Source organism: Topomyia yanbarensis, chromosome 3 (genome assembly GCF_030247195.1).
Source record: "Topomyia yanbarensis strain Yona2022 chromosome 3, ASM3024719v1, whole genome shotgun sequence".
In the NCBI taxonomy this organism is placed as follows: Eukaryota; Metazoa; Arthropoda; class Insecta; order Diptera; family Culicidae; genus Topomyia; species Topomyia yanbarensis.
In genome coordinates this window covers 371,327,246-371,346,682 of record NC_080672.1, presented here as the reverse complement: position 1 = coordinate 371,346,682, position 19,437 = coordinate 371,327,246, and the positions used below count along the sequence as shown (strand labels likewise).

The window sequence follows — 19,437 nt, the reverse complement described above, 5'->3', positions numbered from 1 at the left end:
AAGAAAATCTCTTCGAATCCTTCTCGAACCCTTGACGGACCATTGACAGGTCTCGTGCTCGATTGGAATAATACTGACAGATAAATGGGAAATAATTGATCGCGATGGCGAGTCTTTAAACTAGAAAGATTCAGTGTCGAAATTCTCCAACTAGCACCCGCATTCCCGTAGGCGTAAATCCAGTTCAGTCCGCCCGTGCTTTAGAAATACCTACAGAAGTATGTTGTCAGATACCATAGCGATAAAAAACGCATCACATATATCCGATCTATACAACGTGTGTGCCAATAGGCTCTTTACTCTACCTACCTATAATTATCCGAGGCATTTTGGCACGGGAATTCTAACCCAACGCACACACAAGCATAAAAATAACTCGACGCAGGCTAACAAACAGTGCACACACGTTACACCCTGCTTTGGTGAACTCAATCAAAGCCCAAACTACTCATCCACATTGCAGATCGTCTATACGCAACTCGAACCTGTTGCATTTCTATACTAGTTCGGGTATGCAAGGTTTCGGGTCATGGTGAAGATCGCACGATGGAATTTGCAGACGGTGCACAGTGGTCCAGAATACAAATTTAGCAGGAATTTTGAGATTTTACTTAAACTGAACCACTTAGCCTTATTGTGTTTTTGGAAAAGTTTTCGTAGTTTGTGAGCCCCTTCATTTTGTTCGAACAACAGTTAAGGTGGTTCTAATTTTACCAAGTTAAAAAAATTACTTTTTAATCATTTTAGATAAAGCCTTCAGTGAAGTTATAGAATGATAAATTTTACAAAAGTTTGCTGAAGACATGTAAGCTCTATCTGTCATACTTTTCATTGCACTATAATTTCAAAATTCAAGGTTAGAGTGTTTCTTAATGTTTCTCAGAAAAACTGTTTTATTCAAATAACTTATGCGGTATTGATTAAAAACGGAAGTAGTTTTCGGACAACTTTAAAATTATTTTAAGGCGAATAATTTGTTTTATGGCATCACATATTAAACTGTTATTATTGAAAAGTTATGAGCGCTTTTTTGTATGAAATAGGGTTCTTTGGACTACCAAAATCACCAAATAAAATTCATTTTAACTACATATAAGGTTTTGAGGTATAAAAAAGCACAAAATTGCAAACAGGATATTTTTAAAAAATTCCACAAAATTGATTTCAAAATCAATTTTTGATAATATAAATTTATGTCTTTTGAATAATAGAAGCTAGAGTTTTGGTGAATTAGAAGAAAATGTTCGGCTTCAAAATGCTGAAAAATATCTAAAGAATATGACAGAAAAAAATCAAAACAGTAAAAATTATATTAAAATTTTGGGTTTTCATGGAATGACCTTTGGTAGTAAATTTGAATCACTTTTACGGGGGACAATATAAAAGATATAATTTCATTTTCATGATAAAATTCTACACTTTACAAGACTTTTCTATTATTTTAAATAGTGGGTAGGGTTGTTCTAAATTTATAAAATTCAGATAATTAACTTTTTAATGGTAACGTTTCGCAGTCTTCCAGAAATTAGGTAAATTTGAATTTTAAAAAACTTTGTCGAAGACACTAGAACTCTATGCTTTGTACATTTTATTTAACAACAAATTTACCGAGAAAGTTAGGGTTTTTCTAAAAAATGCTTTTATAATTTTTGCACTTTAGATTTTTCATTAAGTTGACTTTAGAAATTCTTTCCGATATTTTGAAGGAGAACAGTTTGTCTCAACATACTAATGTCTAGCTTCTTTCGTTAGAAAGTTATATACACTGGAACCTCCATTTGCGATCCAAACTGGGGGTTCGTAAATTGAATTAGTTCGTAATAAAAGTGTTCGTTATTTGGGATTTAGCACGTAAAAAAATTTGCTTCGCATTTTAACTAATATTCGTTGGTTGAGCAATATTATCGATAATCCTAACAAAATGGAACAGGCTTGAGAGATGACAGATAAAGTAGATGATGAAAATGGACAATTTGAACCTTTTGGAAATCCAAGATGCCCAATAGACTGCCCAGAAAAAAAAATGAATTTTTGAAAACTCTATCGGCCCACCCCTGATTCGATTCCTAGTCCCACCAGGAGTACTTGCACCAAATTTGAAGCAAATCGGACAAGTCTAGCTACCGGACCAACGTGCCTGAAGTTTGTATGGGATTTTTCGGCAATTTACATGGAGAAAACTCACTATCTCGCATTTTCGCCGCTAGGTGGCACTGTATGTATCGTATTATCACTGTAAGTGACAATAAGAAAGATAATTTAATTGTCTACAACTTTGTCGAAGACTGCTAGTGAATTTGGCTTTGTTAAAAGAAGTTATTAAACTTTTAGTGAAGTGATGTCTGAGTCAGTTTTGCATGGGGCCTAGCAGTGCATGGTTGTGTATCAGTACTCGATTCACACGAACTATGCATTTTTGTGAAATAATCGATAGGTTTAGCTGAATAGCATGTTCAGAATAATTATACTACAAAATACGAGTTATGTTTTGGTTGGAAAATTTTAGTTCCAACTGTGACCGCATAGAGGGCGCCAACACTAACTTTTCATAGAAGAGAGATAGAATATCAAGCTGTTCGGAAGAATTATTGCAAAATGCCTGTTCTACAACTTTGTAGAAGACACCTAATTTCTATCTCTTTTCGTTTAAAAGTTAGTATTGGCGTCCTCTATATGGTAAAATGTGGAACTAAAATTTTCTAACCAGAATATGGCTCGTATTATTTACTACAATTCTTCTGAACATACCATAGAGCTAAATCTTACGATTATTTCACAAAAATGTTCAGTTCGCGCGAATCGAATACTGCTACACAACCATGCACTGCTAGGCCCCATGCAAAACTGACTCAGACAACACTTCACTAAAAGTTTAATAACTTCTTTTAACAAAGCCAAATTCACTAGCAGTCTTCGGCAAAGTTGTAGACAATTAAATTATCTTTCTTATTTTCATTTACAATGATAATACGATACATACAGTGCCACCTAGCGGCAAAAAAGCGAGTTAGTGGGTTTTCTCCATGCAAATTGTCGAAAAATCCCATACAAACTTCAGGCACGTTGGTCCGGTACCTAGACTTGTCCGATTTGTTTCAAATTTGGTGCAAGTACTCCTGGTGGGATTAGGAGTCGAATCAGGGGTGGGCCAATAGGGGTAATTTTTTTCCTGTCACTCTAATGCCCAATCCAAGATCCCATTCTGAAAATATTCATATGATTAAGGTTATAGAGAAGTCGCCATCTTGGATTCCAAAATTGCTCAAAACATCGATTTATGTTATACACTCGTCAACCCCGTTCCAAAAATACCCATATTACTGAGGTTATAGAGAATTTATCTAAACCGGAAGTCGCGATCTTGGTTTACAAAATGGCTCAAAAATCGCTATCCGTCATGCACTCGTCAACCCCATTCCGAAAATACCCAACTAACAGTTAGCTAAGAATATGTTAAACTGTATAAAACTTCATTCTGTACTGCGCGAACTCAAAAATTTTTTACGAACTTTACGGTTCGTAAAAAAGAGTTCGTTATTTCGAATTTAGTTCGTAAAAAGTTACGCAAGGTATACAAAAATATTGTATTTGCTACTTTATGTCCATTTATGTCTACAGTAAAAAGCATGATATTTCTTATGACGGTAAAGGATATATATTATAAAGTGTTCTAATCGAATCGAGGATAATGCTATTTGGAAATGTTTTGTTTTTTATGTAAAAGTTTTTTTTAAAAGTTACTTTGAAACGAAGAAAGTTTAGTATTTAGTGTATAAAATGCGCCCTAAAATAATCTTCAAATTGTCCAAAACGTACTTAGTGTTATATAAAATTTACAATAGTTATATAAATAAAATAGTTGTTTAAAGAACACCCTATAGCTTATATTTAGATTTGTCGTGCAATGGAAAGTATGAAAGATAGAGCGTGCATGTCTTCAGCATTTTTTTCTAAAATGTGTCGTTCTACAACTTCATCGAAGACAGGCAAGCTCTAGCTTGAACCGTTAAAATGTTCAATTTCAAATCTTGCCAAAATTAGACCCACTCTAGCTTCTGTTTAAATGGAAAGAAGGGCCTTTCAAAGCACAACTTTGCTAAACATATTGTAAGGATAAGATATTTTTTTTAGCAAAAATTTAATGTAAGATTTCTGCTAAATTTACATTCTGGACCACGTGTGCAAGTGGTACTGCCCAAGTAATAATTTAAGTTTTATAGCACGCTTTAAGTGCAATTTAAGTTTTATGAGCGGCTATAAAACTCCCATAAAACTTCAATTGTTACTAGGATGACATCCGAATGCTTCATACATGGTTTGGTTGCATGCTGGCAAATGTCACCACTGCCGAAGATCTACCGATTGTTGTACCGTCCGGACGTTATAGTCATGATGTTGATCGTTTGGTATGCGACCAACGAATGAATAAAACGTCTATTTATAACCTTTCGTTTTTGATTGAGCCATTTGGGTGTTTCCTATTGACGGCTCTGTCTGAAAAAAACTGCTTCCTGAATGGTCAGTTTCCTCTTTTCGCGTTCTTTTCAATTTTGCCGATTTTAAGTGCACTTATATAAAATTATTACCAATATTTAAGTTAGGCGTTTTTGAGTCGGCTAATACATAAATAATTAAAATCCATTTAGTAACAGTAACAGTAACAGAGTTATAAGCGTGCTAACCTTACGTATTTTTTTTTATTTTTTTACGTCACTCAATTAGCTAGAGATTACTGGGTAGGGAAAGTTATGAAACTTAGAGCCATAGTACTCAAGTGAGAGCAAGGATGTGAAGTAAACAGATCGGAAAACTAGAAATGGCAGAGTCATTAGAACAGGCTTAATATCGTACGGGCTTAATCTTTGCCTTCTGTTACTGAGGGTCGAGCTTAGGCAGAATAACTACGAATCACCCGAGTTCATGTGTCCTGATAAAGGTAGACGTATCTATCTTCACCGTGACAACCGGTACTCTACATAGTTTCGTTGCACAGGAGATATTTTCGAGAATTACTTCTAGCCCCAGTCTGTGTAGTCAGGCCCGACGAGAAGGGGGGTCAGGGGGGGGGGGGAACTGCTTCGGGGCCCGGGTCAATTTTGGGGGCCCGCATTTTGACTGAAAATAAAAGATGTGGGTAGAGATTGAAAAAAATTAAGATCCTAATAATATTTAGGCGAATTGAAATCTTGAAACTTGAACTAATTTTGTGAATACTGCTTAGTTCTTGATATGTTTCTTTAGTTAAAATAAAAGTTATGATCATATCCTCTAAAACGATGTTTTGCGTTGAGCACAATACTACTAGATTGAATGCTCAAAAATATATAGTTACAAAATATATTTAGAAATATATATTTAGAATAATATAAATTGAGTGTTTGATTCGAATTAAAGGATTTGGTTTAATCAGTAAATAGATTACTTTTATTCAAATAACATGTGCTTGTTTCACACAAAAAATATCAATGAATTGATATATTTTCTATCGAGCAAATGATTTAATTAAATTGCAATTTTTGGATGCATCAACCAAAATATCAATTTAATCAAATTAGCAAGGTTTGTTATCTAAATCTTTCGAAAATCAACAAAGTCCCTATTGTTTATTTTAAACAAATTTGTGAGTGAAGCAAAAATATGATATTATTGCTTAAAAATTACTGAAACTGTTAACCCCTCTATGCCCATGTTGTTTATAAACTACACCGTTTTCAAACAGCCACAACTTTGGATTTGGGAAGATTTGCTAACAGAAACACGGAAAGTTAATAACTCTATTGCCGTATCGTGGCTATTGCCGTTCATTTGAGCACTAATAGTCATATTTATTAACTGTAGAACTGAAGTCATTCTAATTAGTCTGATTCTATTCCACGGTGAAAGTTAAAATTTTGATATACCTGCGTTTTCTTGAAATAATACTGAAAACTGTTGAAACCTGTAAATTTAGATTGTCTTGGTCGTCTTTTCCATGCACTTGGACAATTGTAAGTATTTCAGGAGGCTAGTAATGAGCATCGGAAGGTAAAACTTGAATAACTTCTAGCACTGCGAGAAAAGTTACAATCCTGACCATAACAGGTTTTATTGTGTTACCTCAACATAAATTTTTGCAATAAATTTGTCCCTTCTGTCTTAAAATCATAACAGCATTCATATGAAAAATCCTTGGCAGTTACCGTTTTCGGTAAAGTTAATCTGGACTATTTTTTCTATTTGGACCGAACCGGCGTAAAGCGAACGACAAAAATTTATCTTTTGTGCATTATCTGAAAAACCAAAGAATCGTTTATTCTCGTCGTGGGGATCGATCGAGATAAAAGATCAGCAACAACAAAATACGGTGCTCTGTGTTGTGTTGCATTTTAAAAAATCAGCGCAATTAAATGCATTTTTTCCATCAAAATAGAAATCCTTGATGTATATTGCGTAGGACGTTTGTTAAGTAGACTTTTTTGCGAGGGAGTACAGTTGAGTTGATGCGAAAATGGAAATAAAATGCACTTTTTTCTAGTTTGATTCAAATTTGTTATAGATTCATAGAGTGATATACCCCTAGGGGGTCGTTGTCTTTAGTTCTGGTCGTATTAGCTCGAGTATTCATGGTGTGGAGCAATTTTTGATAATGAAAATGTACGTATATTCAATTTCACCATGTAGACAATACAGTACTGAACATTTCAATAAAATGATTCAGCCAAAAAGAATCATTTTAAATATCAACCTAAGTCATTTGTTGAATGTGATAGCTCTTGAATCGAAATGCCCTGAATATGGACCATGAAAAAATCGAGGTACGGCTACATTCTCTAGCATCGCATAAATGTTGCCATTGAGAAGGTAATGTCGTAATTCTGAGAAGTTATAATGGATACATAGAGAAATTACTTCTCAGACGTCCTCAATGGTGTATTTGTTGTAATAATGCGATTGGGCCCATTCCTTCCTTCCCTGGAAAATGAGACACAATGCAGTACAACTAAACAGACAACTCTGCATATTTAAAGGACTATTTATTACGTAACAGCGCTGTGACCAGACGGCACAACACGGAAACCATGTTCAGAAACCACTAAGGAAAATCCGTTCAGGTCATATCGACATCTGTATTAGCTGCTTCCAGTACCTTAAAATCAACAGGAAGCAACATGCAAAGAATCAAGTCAATATTAACGATGGCAACATCAACGCTCATCAAGGCTGCATAAATGATGACGATAATGACGTGTATGACAGCTCCCGCCACGAAAAAGGGCTCCAATTGTGATGGCAAATCACGCGCAAGTGGTTCTGATGGACAACCACTAATATTTGTTTATTTATTTTTTTTATTTGTTAGTCAGCCTTTTTTATCTATTAAATGAATAAAAACACATGGCTCTGTTGAGCCGACGCATTAAGGCGTGCCAAATTAATCATATAAAAATGGTTTGATTTAAAAAATACAATTTGCCTAATGGATATCCAAATGAGTAGTCATATATGTTAGGGCCCGTCAGCAATTTTAGCCCGGGTGCCCGGCGCGGCTAAGACATTTTTAATGTCAAAAAAGTTTTCGGTCTACAAGGCAACAATAACAGAAGGACGAATCCTGCTGCATCTAAAATCAATTGTCTCTGATGTGTATCCACGATGTGGATGAAGCATATATTGACTTTGAGTCTTTTTCATTTCGGTCAAACTAAACTATTTTTTCTCCACTCCACTGCTCAGTAACACGAATTGTGTTTTTGTTTTTTGGAGTTAGCGTCAATCCTGTGCTAGCTTAGTCCTGTATTCTGATGAGAGGAACTCGAAATGCCCCTGCAATAACTAATTTAATTCGTGTGTGTATTCATGACTAGAAAATTTATATAATGAGGCCATATTCTACGAATATCATGGCATACTGCATGATTCTAATGCTAAAACGTGACATGTTGAAACAGGAGAACATTATGTTTTAAGCTGCCCATATAACTACACTTTTCTTTTTTTTAAATTATCCACTCAAAAACACACCGGAAAATTAATACCTGTTGACAGCTTTCACCGATCAATCTACCCATCGAAGGGATTCTGACGGGACTCACTGCGCCATCATCCATGAGATAATAAACCATCAACCGCATCGAAAGCCGGCTAGGCTGGGTTGGAAAAGCTACCAAAATCTGTCAATTTTTCGGCCAAATATCAGTTACCCATCCACTGAGAGAGCGCACCCCGCAAAAAGCCCATAATAACAGGCAATCATCGTAATAAAGACCATGATTTATTCCTTTTCCACTTTGGCATTATATGCCTGTACGTACTTTGTTCCCTTTGCGAGAGCGGGTGGGACGGGGGTTAGAATTCCGGAAACCAGCCAGCCATCCTCAACTCAACTCGAGCTAAAAAAAAATTCTGCGGTGGGGATGATTACATATGCTAAGGGCGAACACCACGCGCTGGATTCCGGGGGTGAAAAAAAGCGTTGAACAATTCATCGTTTTTTTTCGTGTGTGAGGCACGTTCCTCACTTTGAAAGGGAAGGCTTGTGAGGTAGCATCATCGTTGTAAACAACATCATCACTGTCAGATTCATGCGTTGCCATTCGATAGGCCACTGTCGAGTTGATTCCCCTTTTCCCGAACAAGCGTTGGTAAGATGTTTTTTATAGAAAAGTTATGCAAAATAATTTGCTTCAATTATTTCTAAATAAAGTTTAGAATTTTATCCGTTGAAATGATACTAAAAAATCTGACCAATTTGAGTGTGTATCATAGGGGAAAAATACTGAGTTTATCAAACTCAAACAAGCAAACTGTTTGCCACATAATTTTACCGTCACTGGAGCAGCCTACCGTCGAACAAACAACGTGATTTGCAATGATTCACTCTGCGCGAGGGAAAAGTGGTACAGCTTTTCCGCCTCTTGGGCTTTGTTCAACTGTGGCAAGTGCTCGGCAAGGGGGGACCAGAGTTGGCTGCCGAGTGAGTGTGTACGATTTTTATTATGTGCTAAGAAGAAGGATGTTAAAGGACTTATTCATACACACTCTGCCTGTCGCCAGCATACAATAAGTGCCGGTTTTTATGTGTCTGTGCCTACGCGTTTTGATGTCTGTACGCAAGAGGGGGGTTTTCCGCCAACTCCAGCACCCATTCACAGTATCATCGCGTTGTTGGCACGAACGCGTTTGTGGCTTTTCGATTTAGTAGGTCGATTGGTGGATATAATCGGCGGCTTTTTTGCTTTTGCTGTCGATGCGGGTAAGTTCAACAGGTGTTGAGCTCTCAGCTTTGACTGTATAATCAAGTGAAAAAATTAACACTTTTCTGGTTGTTGAAACGTATTTTTTACGTGAAGAACACAAAACCTATAACTAAATTAGTTATAGAATTTTCGTTTCGAATTTGTCGAATCAGAATCCGACACTAACTTAGTGACAGGACTAAGCTAGCGCCGGATTGACGCTAGCTCCAAAAAACGGAGACACAATTTGTGTTCCTGAGCAAACCCCCAATAAAGCGAGATGTTCCGCAAGAAAAGGAGCTCATTTTAAGCTGATGAGAACTAATGAAATCGAAACATTTAGTTTGGCTTAGCCAGCCAATGCAAGATGCACCATGCTGTATTTCTCGTTAGTGGTGAATAATTTAGGTAAAAACTAATGTGTCATTAGTTCTCGTCAGCTTAAAATGAGCTTCTTTTCTTGCGAGACATTATGTGTAGCGTCAATCTGGCGCTAGCTTAGTCCTGTCACTAAGTTAGTGTCGGATTCTGATGAGACGAAGTCTTGCTGTTAAATTATATAAATTTAATTTGCATGATATTAAGAAGGACAGGCCATTCGAGGTTGTCTTGAAAGAATTATCTCAAGGTCAAGGTTTTGAATTAAACGTTCTAACATATGAAAATTGACTTTACACGTAATACTAATGAAGACAGCAGCTAAAAGTAGCTATATCTAATTCATTTTAACCTTAACCCATCCTTGAATTAATTTAGAAAACCATGCAGTACTCGCGAAAAATGAATAAATTTCACATTCAAATTACCAACCAATTTTGAGTGTGATCTTTTTCACTGCACTCCACCAACGACTTTATGAAGAAACATATAAATTTTATGAACCACGCAGCCCACATTCGGTGAAATCATCTTCATCCCCGCTGCAGCCATTGTTGGTCGTTTCTGAGTGGAAAAGCGGCCCATGGGATACAAATTGTGTGCGAAATGTCCTGTCTGCTCTCGTCGGCACTGCACACGCCGCCGCCGGTGGAAATGAATGAATCTACCCTTAGAAATAAAAAGATGTTTACAGAACAGTAAAACACAGGCAAACGACTCGAGGGTGACATAATTTTTGGCAGAAAATTTACGCTCATTTGCAGTTACTGTCATGCCTACACTGAGTGATTATGTTGACATTGACTAAGTGGGTTATTGGGGAGAGTTAGCGCTGTGTGATGTTGTTGGTGTGTTCAGAATTTCAATGCACTGCTGGAAGACGGCTGTGGATTCCATTTTTGGGAGAGGAATTTTTTAATTGTGAAGTAGAATCCTTCTAACGTTTCAATACTGGGAACACGTTTCAAAAAATTCTACTGCGATATTTTTCCAGTTTTTAAATGCGAATGACTTACATTGTACAAAAACGATTTTTCAGACATAGGAAAATGCAATATTTGAGGCAAAGCCGTTAAAAGGGAGTAACTAAGCGTTTCGTCGCATGCAGGAAGGTTATTTATACAGGCCCGCGTTTTCGTTTTACGTCAGTCGTCGCTCTCATGCCAAACGAGCAACATGTTGACTGTATTGTTCAGACGGTACAATAAATGGAAGACGCTATGGATTTCAGAGCAACGTTGGTAGTTGCACGCACTCGCGTCTAAGTGATTCAATCAAATACAAATACATTACAAATAGAGCTACCGCGTACACGTTTCAATCATTCGTCGCTCGAATACCAGACGTGCAATATTATGACGATTCAAGATTTTAAGATTCTCTGGGCGCCCGGCTACCACGAGAATTGTAAGGGCGCTTTAAAAATATTTTAGGAATATTGTGATGGCGGATTACGAGACAATGTCTGAAATTATTCTTCGTTCAAATATTTTTACAGAAGACAAACTTTCAACAGGGAAAGTAGCAAGATATAGATATGAAATAATTTTGAAGGGGAACAAAATAAGCATTAATTGTACTGAAAACCTTACTTTGAATGACGCACACTAGGACGTAAGTAGCATTGAGAGCCTCTCTTTGTTTACTTTCTCTTTCGATTATTACGACGTCACTATAACAACTTGCACTAATTTTTTGTACATTTCGAAAGCCAAAAACTGTTGGCTTGTAAAAAATATTATACAAAAAGTTTAGTAGTGAAACCGAGTAATGAGAAGAAGAGAAAGACCCCAAATAGTATCTCTCATTGTTACTTACGTCTTCTTTTAAATTTTCTCTAGAATTTAGTAAAAAAAAACCAAAGAGAGTCCTGTTTCTGTCGCTTTTTACGACACGAAAGAAATTTAAAATTAATTTACTAATTAAAAACAACAATCTGCCAAAACTATAAAATGTAGAAGATGCAAGAAACATGAGCTCCTGGGTTTGTCGCCTTTAACCCAACCATAATATGATTATTAGACCGGAAACAATGTTGACCTTTTTTCTGCACACACCAAATTCAAATTGTAATTCGTTCCCCAAACCATATGCCAAATATGGGCTTATTCTGACAACTCTAGTTCACTCACAAGAGTTCTTGGGTTTCTATAGTAGAGTAGAGTGGGGTCAAATAGGTTTGTTTTTTGGCGAGCTCGTGCGATAGTATTTTTGCACAGATTTTGACAAACAAGCATTTTTTGGAGAGGTTTTCCATCTGGCAACGTTTTGGTAATGATGATTTTATGCCTGGCTAAATATTTTTGAAGCTAAATTCAATAAGGCGAAGATACTTTTTTCGGTGTTTCTAAAATCTGGGTGTACGATATGTCACGTTCGAGGTTAAATAAAACAATGTACCCACCTAGAAAATCAGAGGTTAATATTAACGCAAATATTACTTGCATCCATTGACATCATTCAGGTAAGAAAATGAAAAAGTGGCAAATGACGTTAAAAATCATGAAACCGCGGTTGAAAAAAACATGTTTTTCAGGAGCTGCGTATTGCTTTGTACTTGCGAATGACTTCTTCGGTGTCTTCGTCGTCGCCAGAGTGTGGAATTGAAGTTGTGCATTTCGGCTCATGTGCTTGGTTAGCATTTTTTTAGATTCTTTTTCGTTCTCCTTTTGGATCATGTTTTTTCGATCATCTACTTCAACAACACCTTATATTATTATAGTGGTCACTCACGCAAAATATCCTTTCACATGAGCACATAATGTTATGAACAGAGCCTCGAATTGTTCAGAGGTTGGTCGAATACTGGTGCTATCTTGAACAGATGCAATCGTGTTTTTCATTTCCTCTTCACTTCGTTTTGGCGTTTTTCGCCCGAAATTGTGACAATTTTCCCGTAAAAATAATTCTAATTTACATTGTAGTAGTGACTTATAGTGTCCTGAAATGGCAGACCTATCGTGCCCCCAAACGTATAATATACCTTACTGAGGACAAAAGATAATGCGTTTACACAGAACAACACACGAAAACATAAGCGACGTCGTAATTAATTCAGCTAATCCGCGGTGATAACCGAAACGACAGTCGTCAACGATATTCTCTACAGTGTATATAATTCACGCAACAAGAACGACCTCTGCAATAACATATTAAAAATAACGCCCTATACTACACAAAACAAAACTTTACATGAGAATATTTTTTTACTACAAAGTCATATCAATTTGCAGTCTTCGGCAATGTTGATCCTTACAGCCACGACTATTCCTATATCTGTGCCTTTTAGGATACAAAAGATGAAACTGGAATTTTTTAGTTGATTTATTGTTTGTATTGCCGATTTTTAATATACACTGAAGTCTTTTTTTATGCGGTTTTTTTTTATGCGGATTTTTTTTATGCGACTTTTTTTATGTGGATTTTCAAAGTTATGCGGTTTTTTTTATGCGGATTTTCAAAGTTATGCGGTTTTTTTAATGCGGATTTTCAAAGTTATGCGGTTTTTTTTAATGCAGATTTTCAAAATTATGCAGTTTTTTATGCGAATTTTCAAAGTTATGCGATTCTTTTTATGCAGCTTCCTTTTAATTTCTAGGGCATCACCTGAAGCGACTTTTATCGAAAGATAGATCCTCGTGAATGCACATGCTTAAACAAAAGACATAAAATGTTCATATTTTCATTTTAGGTTATAAATTACTAGTCTTTGGGTTAAGGATATGAGAAGCATTCTTGATGCAGTGAAAATAAAAACAGAAAATGACTGAATACCTTTTTACCTTTCTCATAATAAAACTTATGCAATCGGTCGGAAATTCGACTTTTTAACCGAGGCCCGCAGAGCCGAATCTCTTATATCATTCGACTGAGTTCGGCGAGATCGGAAAAAAGTCTCTGAGCGTGTATTTTTTTACTTGGTGATAAAACTTTTACGCCGACCCGGCACACGTTCAGTAGTTAGACCATACTACCGATTTCGTCCATCGTGTGCCAGAGTGAGGGACTCTGAACAGAGAAGATAACTCTGAATCCTATTCCTCTAAACTCCACCAAAAAGTCCGACATTTGCCTGATCCCCCGAATTCCATTTAACATGACTACTTCGGGAGGAGGCGTGCTAATGCACTTCACTTGATTCCAGGTCTAGCTGGTCGTGCTAGATTTCGCTTGTCTAATAACCGCCATATCAGTCCTGCACGGCATTATATCCTACATGCCCTCCTCTCTACGTTGACCAGTTGGATGCCGTGGCCGATCCGGTGATTCCGGTTGGGGGGTGGCTTCCGGTTCACTGGTGCCCCGACGAACCTGGTGGTTTGTCGTGTTCGGTGCTACTCGGCGTAGTCCCTGACGGTGGAGCTAGCCTACCTCGGCGGAGAGTTCCCCGACGCAAGAATGTCTCACGCTACCGTTGACGGACGCGTTATTCTTCCTTAGATGCAGTCCGGCAGAATGCCGAGGTCAGTCCAGCGATTCCCGGTGGAGGATTGCGTCGGGTTCACTGATGCCTCGATGGTTCAAGCCGGCGATTCACTACGGACTACTCGGAGTAGTTTCCGACGGTGGATCTTTCCTACTCCGACGAAGAGTTCCCCGACAGTGGAAGATCTTCCGAAACCGATACTACCCGGGCAGATGCCGAGGTCGGTCCTACGATTCTGGATGGAGGGTGACTTCTCTCGAAATCGTTATCTCGATGCTGGTCGGTTAGGCGCCGAGGTCAGTCTTGTGATTCCAGGGAGTCATGGTTCCGATAGCATAAGTCATTAAGTGACTTTACGCTTGTTTGGACATGTCGCAGACTCAGGTGATTCGCATTTAATGCCAAAAGATCCTGACTCCTGCGTTGCAGAAGAAAAAGAGTTAAGTAGCCATGAAACTCTAAGCTTGCTCATGATACCCTACTCCACGCTTTTCTCTAAACTTTCTTACTTCAAATCCTTGCTCTTCCTTGAGTACTATGGCTCTTTATAATGAAAAATATTTCACACCTTATGTGTTTTTTTTTTGCGGATTTTCAAAATCATGCAGTTTTTTATGCGGATTTTCAAAGTTATGCGGTTTTTTTATGCGGATTTTCAAAGTTATGCGGTTTTCTTTTATGCGGATTTTCAAAGTTATGCGGTTTTTTTATGCGGATTTTTTTTATGCGGTACGTATCCCCCGCATAAAAAAAACTTCAGCACATACAAATTTAAAACATCTTGTGAGTAAACTAGAAGCAACCACCCAAGCTCATATTTGGCATCCGGCTAATAGAACAAAACGGCCTTTCGATTGAGAGGTGTTTCGAAAAAAAATCAATTTTTGTGACGGTCAAATGATTATGCTCATGAGGAAATATGGTTTCCATGGTAATTAATAATATCCCGATCAGAAATACATAACAAAAAAAATTCAAAACTATATCTCACGTTGTTATTTGTTATAATTTTCTGTTATTTCAACTACTAATGAGACCTACTGTATAACACATTATGTTACGAAAACTGGACTCTGTTATAATCTTGTTATTTCATTCTGATCGGGAATCGGTATATCAAGTTACTCAATACAATGAGTACAAATATGTAATGAACATGATTTAATGAATTAAAAGCAAACCAATGAACATTCGGGTGGCAGTTATATTTGTGAAGTTGGAATTTTGTTCATCACCGGTCAATAAATTAATCAAAGTATTAAAACCAAAATTTAGACAAACTTTGATCGAAATTGAAGCATTTTAAACCGTGCCCTAGAGCGATTGAAGAGTTATATGGAAAACGTGTATTTTTTCATACGTTTTATATTTTTAGAACTTTTTGCGAAAGTGATCGAAAAAATTTGAAACTTGATTGGAATCAGGAATCCACGAAAGGTTTCAAACAGAAAGTTTTCGGGTTCTTTTTTTTAATATTTGTTTCCAAAAATGTTTTTTATGCATTTTATTTTTTTTTTTGGGAACCTTTCATAGTGTTTTCGAACTTTGCCAAGCTTCAAAAATTTTCGATTGCTTTGAATAAAGTATTGAATTGTTATATAAAAAGTAGGAAAAAATACATGTATTTTCAATGTTAAACTTCTTTTGCTTTGGTCCAATTTCGTTCAAATTCCTCCAATTTCATTTTATGTATTGATTCTTTTTTTGCCCGACAATGGACAAATTCCAACATTGCAAAAACAACTGCCGCCCTAATGAACATTATAATAAAACAATTGTTCTTCGTGCTTATATGACTGAAGAAAATGAGTAACTGGTTTTCGATTCCTCTCGCAAATAAATTATTAATTCTTAACCCTAATATATAATTGAAGCCATCATTCTCCTCAGACAAAACCATGCGTTTTCTCCATGCACATTTAGCGCCCTGAGCGAGATCACATACAACCGCAGCTAGCACCCAACATATCTGATCTATTTAATTTACTTGCCAGATGCCAAGGCCAAGGTTTTTATTATCGTCTGGTGGATTTTTTAGATCATTACCCATTATACTTCGATAAGTGATACTTCGGTGGGTGACAGAGCTAATGAAGACTGTCGATTTCTGGCCCCTTGCTCAGTTAACAGAGGTATGACGCGAGCCAACCCGCTTTTCGTTAACTGTTAACTGAGCAAGGGACCAGAAATCGACAGTCTTCATTTGCTCTGTCACCCACCGAAGTACGATGGGTAATGAACTAAAAAAATAGACACCAGATGATACTAAAAATCCGGGCCTTGGTATATAGCGGGTAAATTAAATAGATCAAGTGTGTTGGCCGCTAGCTACGGTTGTGGGTGATCTCGCTATACAGGCGAGGTACGACCACCGTCGCTAGTGCGATAATCATATGATTTTCAGGGACGTCATCATATCCCAGGGACAGCATAAGGATTAATGCATTGAGCCGGAGTCTCGAAGGTTGCGGGATCGAATCTTGCGCTAGGGGAATTTTTTTCACATAATTGCTTTTGCTCCACTCTTGTAAACGATGCAGTTTACGTTAAAATCTAAGAAGTGAAAGTGAGGTTTCTGGACACGCATGAATTTAGCTTCTTTGGTTGTGACACCTGCGTTCCATATTCGCAAGCCTTTGTATCTTAAGATAATATTCTAATGAGCTGTTTTAGTGACATGTTGCCCAATCGGCCAATATATCGTCTAACAAAGATGATCAGATTTCTCGTTTGAAATCATTATCTGAACTACAAAGTTCACAAAATTTTTAAAATGCTTTCGAATCAGTGCTGAAGGAAACTATCTACCACAATAAATTTGTGTGAACATCCGTAGTGCTTAAAGCAGCTTGTCTTTTCATAGAACATCAAGACTAATTGATACTTTATTTAGATTATTCCTCTGCGAGAAAAAAAATTACTGTACATTTTAAGTATGTTAACTTCTGATTGCTAGGATACTATTTTTAAATAACATATTATTATTTTCTATTAATTTGAGAAAAATCTGTACAATCTGTATTTTGAGCAAAATTCTGTAATCTGTGAATAAAAATTTTAGTGGTAAAACTATCAGAAAATCTGTAAAACACCGAATGATCTGTATATGTGGCAACCCTGTTCTGTGGGATTTAAGTTTTTGCATGTACACGCAGGGATGCCTGATTTTTTTCAATGACCAGACAAAAATACAAAAATTTCATTCTGCCAGATTCTTAAATAATAGAACTTGATATACAACATATATCAATTGAATCACGTTCCGTGAAGACTAAACTGTGTGTCAGTTGAATTGAACCTGTTTGACAGATTCGTTTTGCTGACAATTCAGTAATTCAAATTGTCAAATTGACAGCGCAATTGCTGAATTCTCAGTATTCCGGGCTGGATTGCTGTAAATCCGGCGATTGCGCTGTCAATTTGACAATTTAAATTACTGAATTTTCAGCAAAGCGAATCTGTCAAACAGGTTCGATTCAAATTGCCGATTTTTCGGCATCTTGTATTGCTGAAACTTTCAGCTGATGAAAATTCAGCAAAAGTATGCTGAAATCGACAACCAAATTTTGGTGTGTAGTCTCCTGTCCGTACCGAGTCGATAGTTTTGACAGATTGAAATTTATTCGCGAATTGTGTTGCATGCTCTTAAAAGGGGCTATATTTTTGATGTTGCCGTGGTCGCATCATGTACACAACCCTTTAATGTTTTTACTAATTGCCAATAAAAAATTTCTATAATTTCACAACGAGATTACGAATCGCCGATCTTTAGTATCGCATAAATTCAAGAGTCAAGAAAGTGTGCATGAACCTTACAGAGATAATTGTTTTTTATTTCAGAGAAATAAATTCAATTTTATCATAAAAATTACAAATAAATTAATACCACCAAACTTCTGATACTTGTGAAAAAATAGGAAAAAAAAATTGGGATGAACTTGGGCACTTTTTGTTATAATACTAATAGGGGAACATGGGGAGACTTGACCAAGCGCAAAATTCGATTCGATTCTTAATTTTTTTTCAAAAATATTTTTATACTTGTTTCGATCCCTTAAGGTAATTTTGAAAGTTTGGAGTAAAAAATCCTTTCCTTGCAGAAAATATTACGTGATTAATAAATTTGCATTAAATGATGTAATTTTTTATCAAACTTTGTATGGACATATCTACTCAACTACTAATTACTATTAAAGGACTAATATACCATCTTAATCCTTGTGAAGCAGTGAAATGATTTTACATAAACTGGAACATTGGAATAGTTATTACTAGAATTTGCATGACATTAAAAGCAAAAACTAATGTTGGGGAGACTTGACCAAGATTTTATGGGGAGACTTGACCAAGTGGCAATTAGCTGAAGAAAGATACAAAATTCCTGATATTTATTATGCTTTGGTATCTACTGTTAATGTTAATCACGCCATAAAAAAATCCCACCTCAAACAAAAGTCTTGATATTTTAGTATTAGTATACAAAGTTAGCAATAGTAGGACGGATTTTGTGACGTGTGAACAGGCAATGCAAGCAGTGCAGTTAATCCTTAAAAAGAAATGCATTAAAAAATAGAATTTATCAAATGCAACCCTTTTATATTTTTTACTGCTACCTAAGGATCTCGACAATACGGAAAAAAATAATTACAGTATGTTTTATGTCATTATTTTTTGTTATGATTTTTCAAAATTCTCTTGGTCAAGTCTCCCCACGCCTTGGTCAAGTCTCCGCATTGCGGGGAGACTTGACCAGAAAAAACGATCACAGAAAAACTTTTGTAACTTTTCAAAAATTAAATTAAAAATTCTGCAAAAAATCATGAAGACGCGCAATAACTTTGCGCATTATATCTGAATGATTTTTGGGGGATTGAAGGCTTTTTTAGAGATTTATGCAGTTTTAACTGAAAACCTGGTCAAGTCTCCCCATGTTCCCCTACTACTTGCAAATATCGTCCTGCAGAAAATGTTCATAGTTTCAAAGTGCTAGCATATTCCAAATTACTCAATGTGATGATACTTTTTTCGAATTTAAAAAAAAAAAAAAGAATGGATGATTTACTTGGAGATTTCGATGACAATTTACTGCGCAAAACTTAAGTGTATTCTACTTCATTGCGGTTATGTCTCTGACATTACCCACCCATCTTCAGTTTTTCGATCTTGTAAAGCAGGCCTTAAGACGTCCGAATTTCCCATATATGCATTAATGTCGCAAAAAGAAAAACAGGAAGCCGAGAATATTGCTGTTCAAGATTTACGGTTTCATTCAGTTTTGTGAATAGGACACACAAGTTTTGGTATTTTTCGGGATATTTTTTAAACAAAGCTGGAAATTATAATTATTGTTTGTAAATTTTGCAAATTAATCTGTTATGCCTTTAAGGACAGTGTAACTCTAATACGAGTCCACCTGAA

General features: G+C 36.4%; 1 long non-coding RNA gene across 1 annotated transcript in view; it reads left to right on the top strand.

The window, feature by feature from the left end:
* LOC131691127 (uncharacterized) overlaps positions 1-19,437 on the top strand; it is a 182,253-nt gene that overhangs the window by 87,003 nt on the left and 75,813 nt on the right. The window lies entirely within an intron of this gene.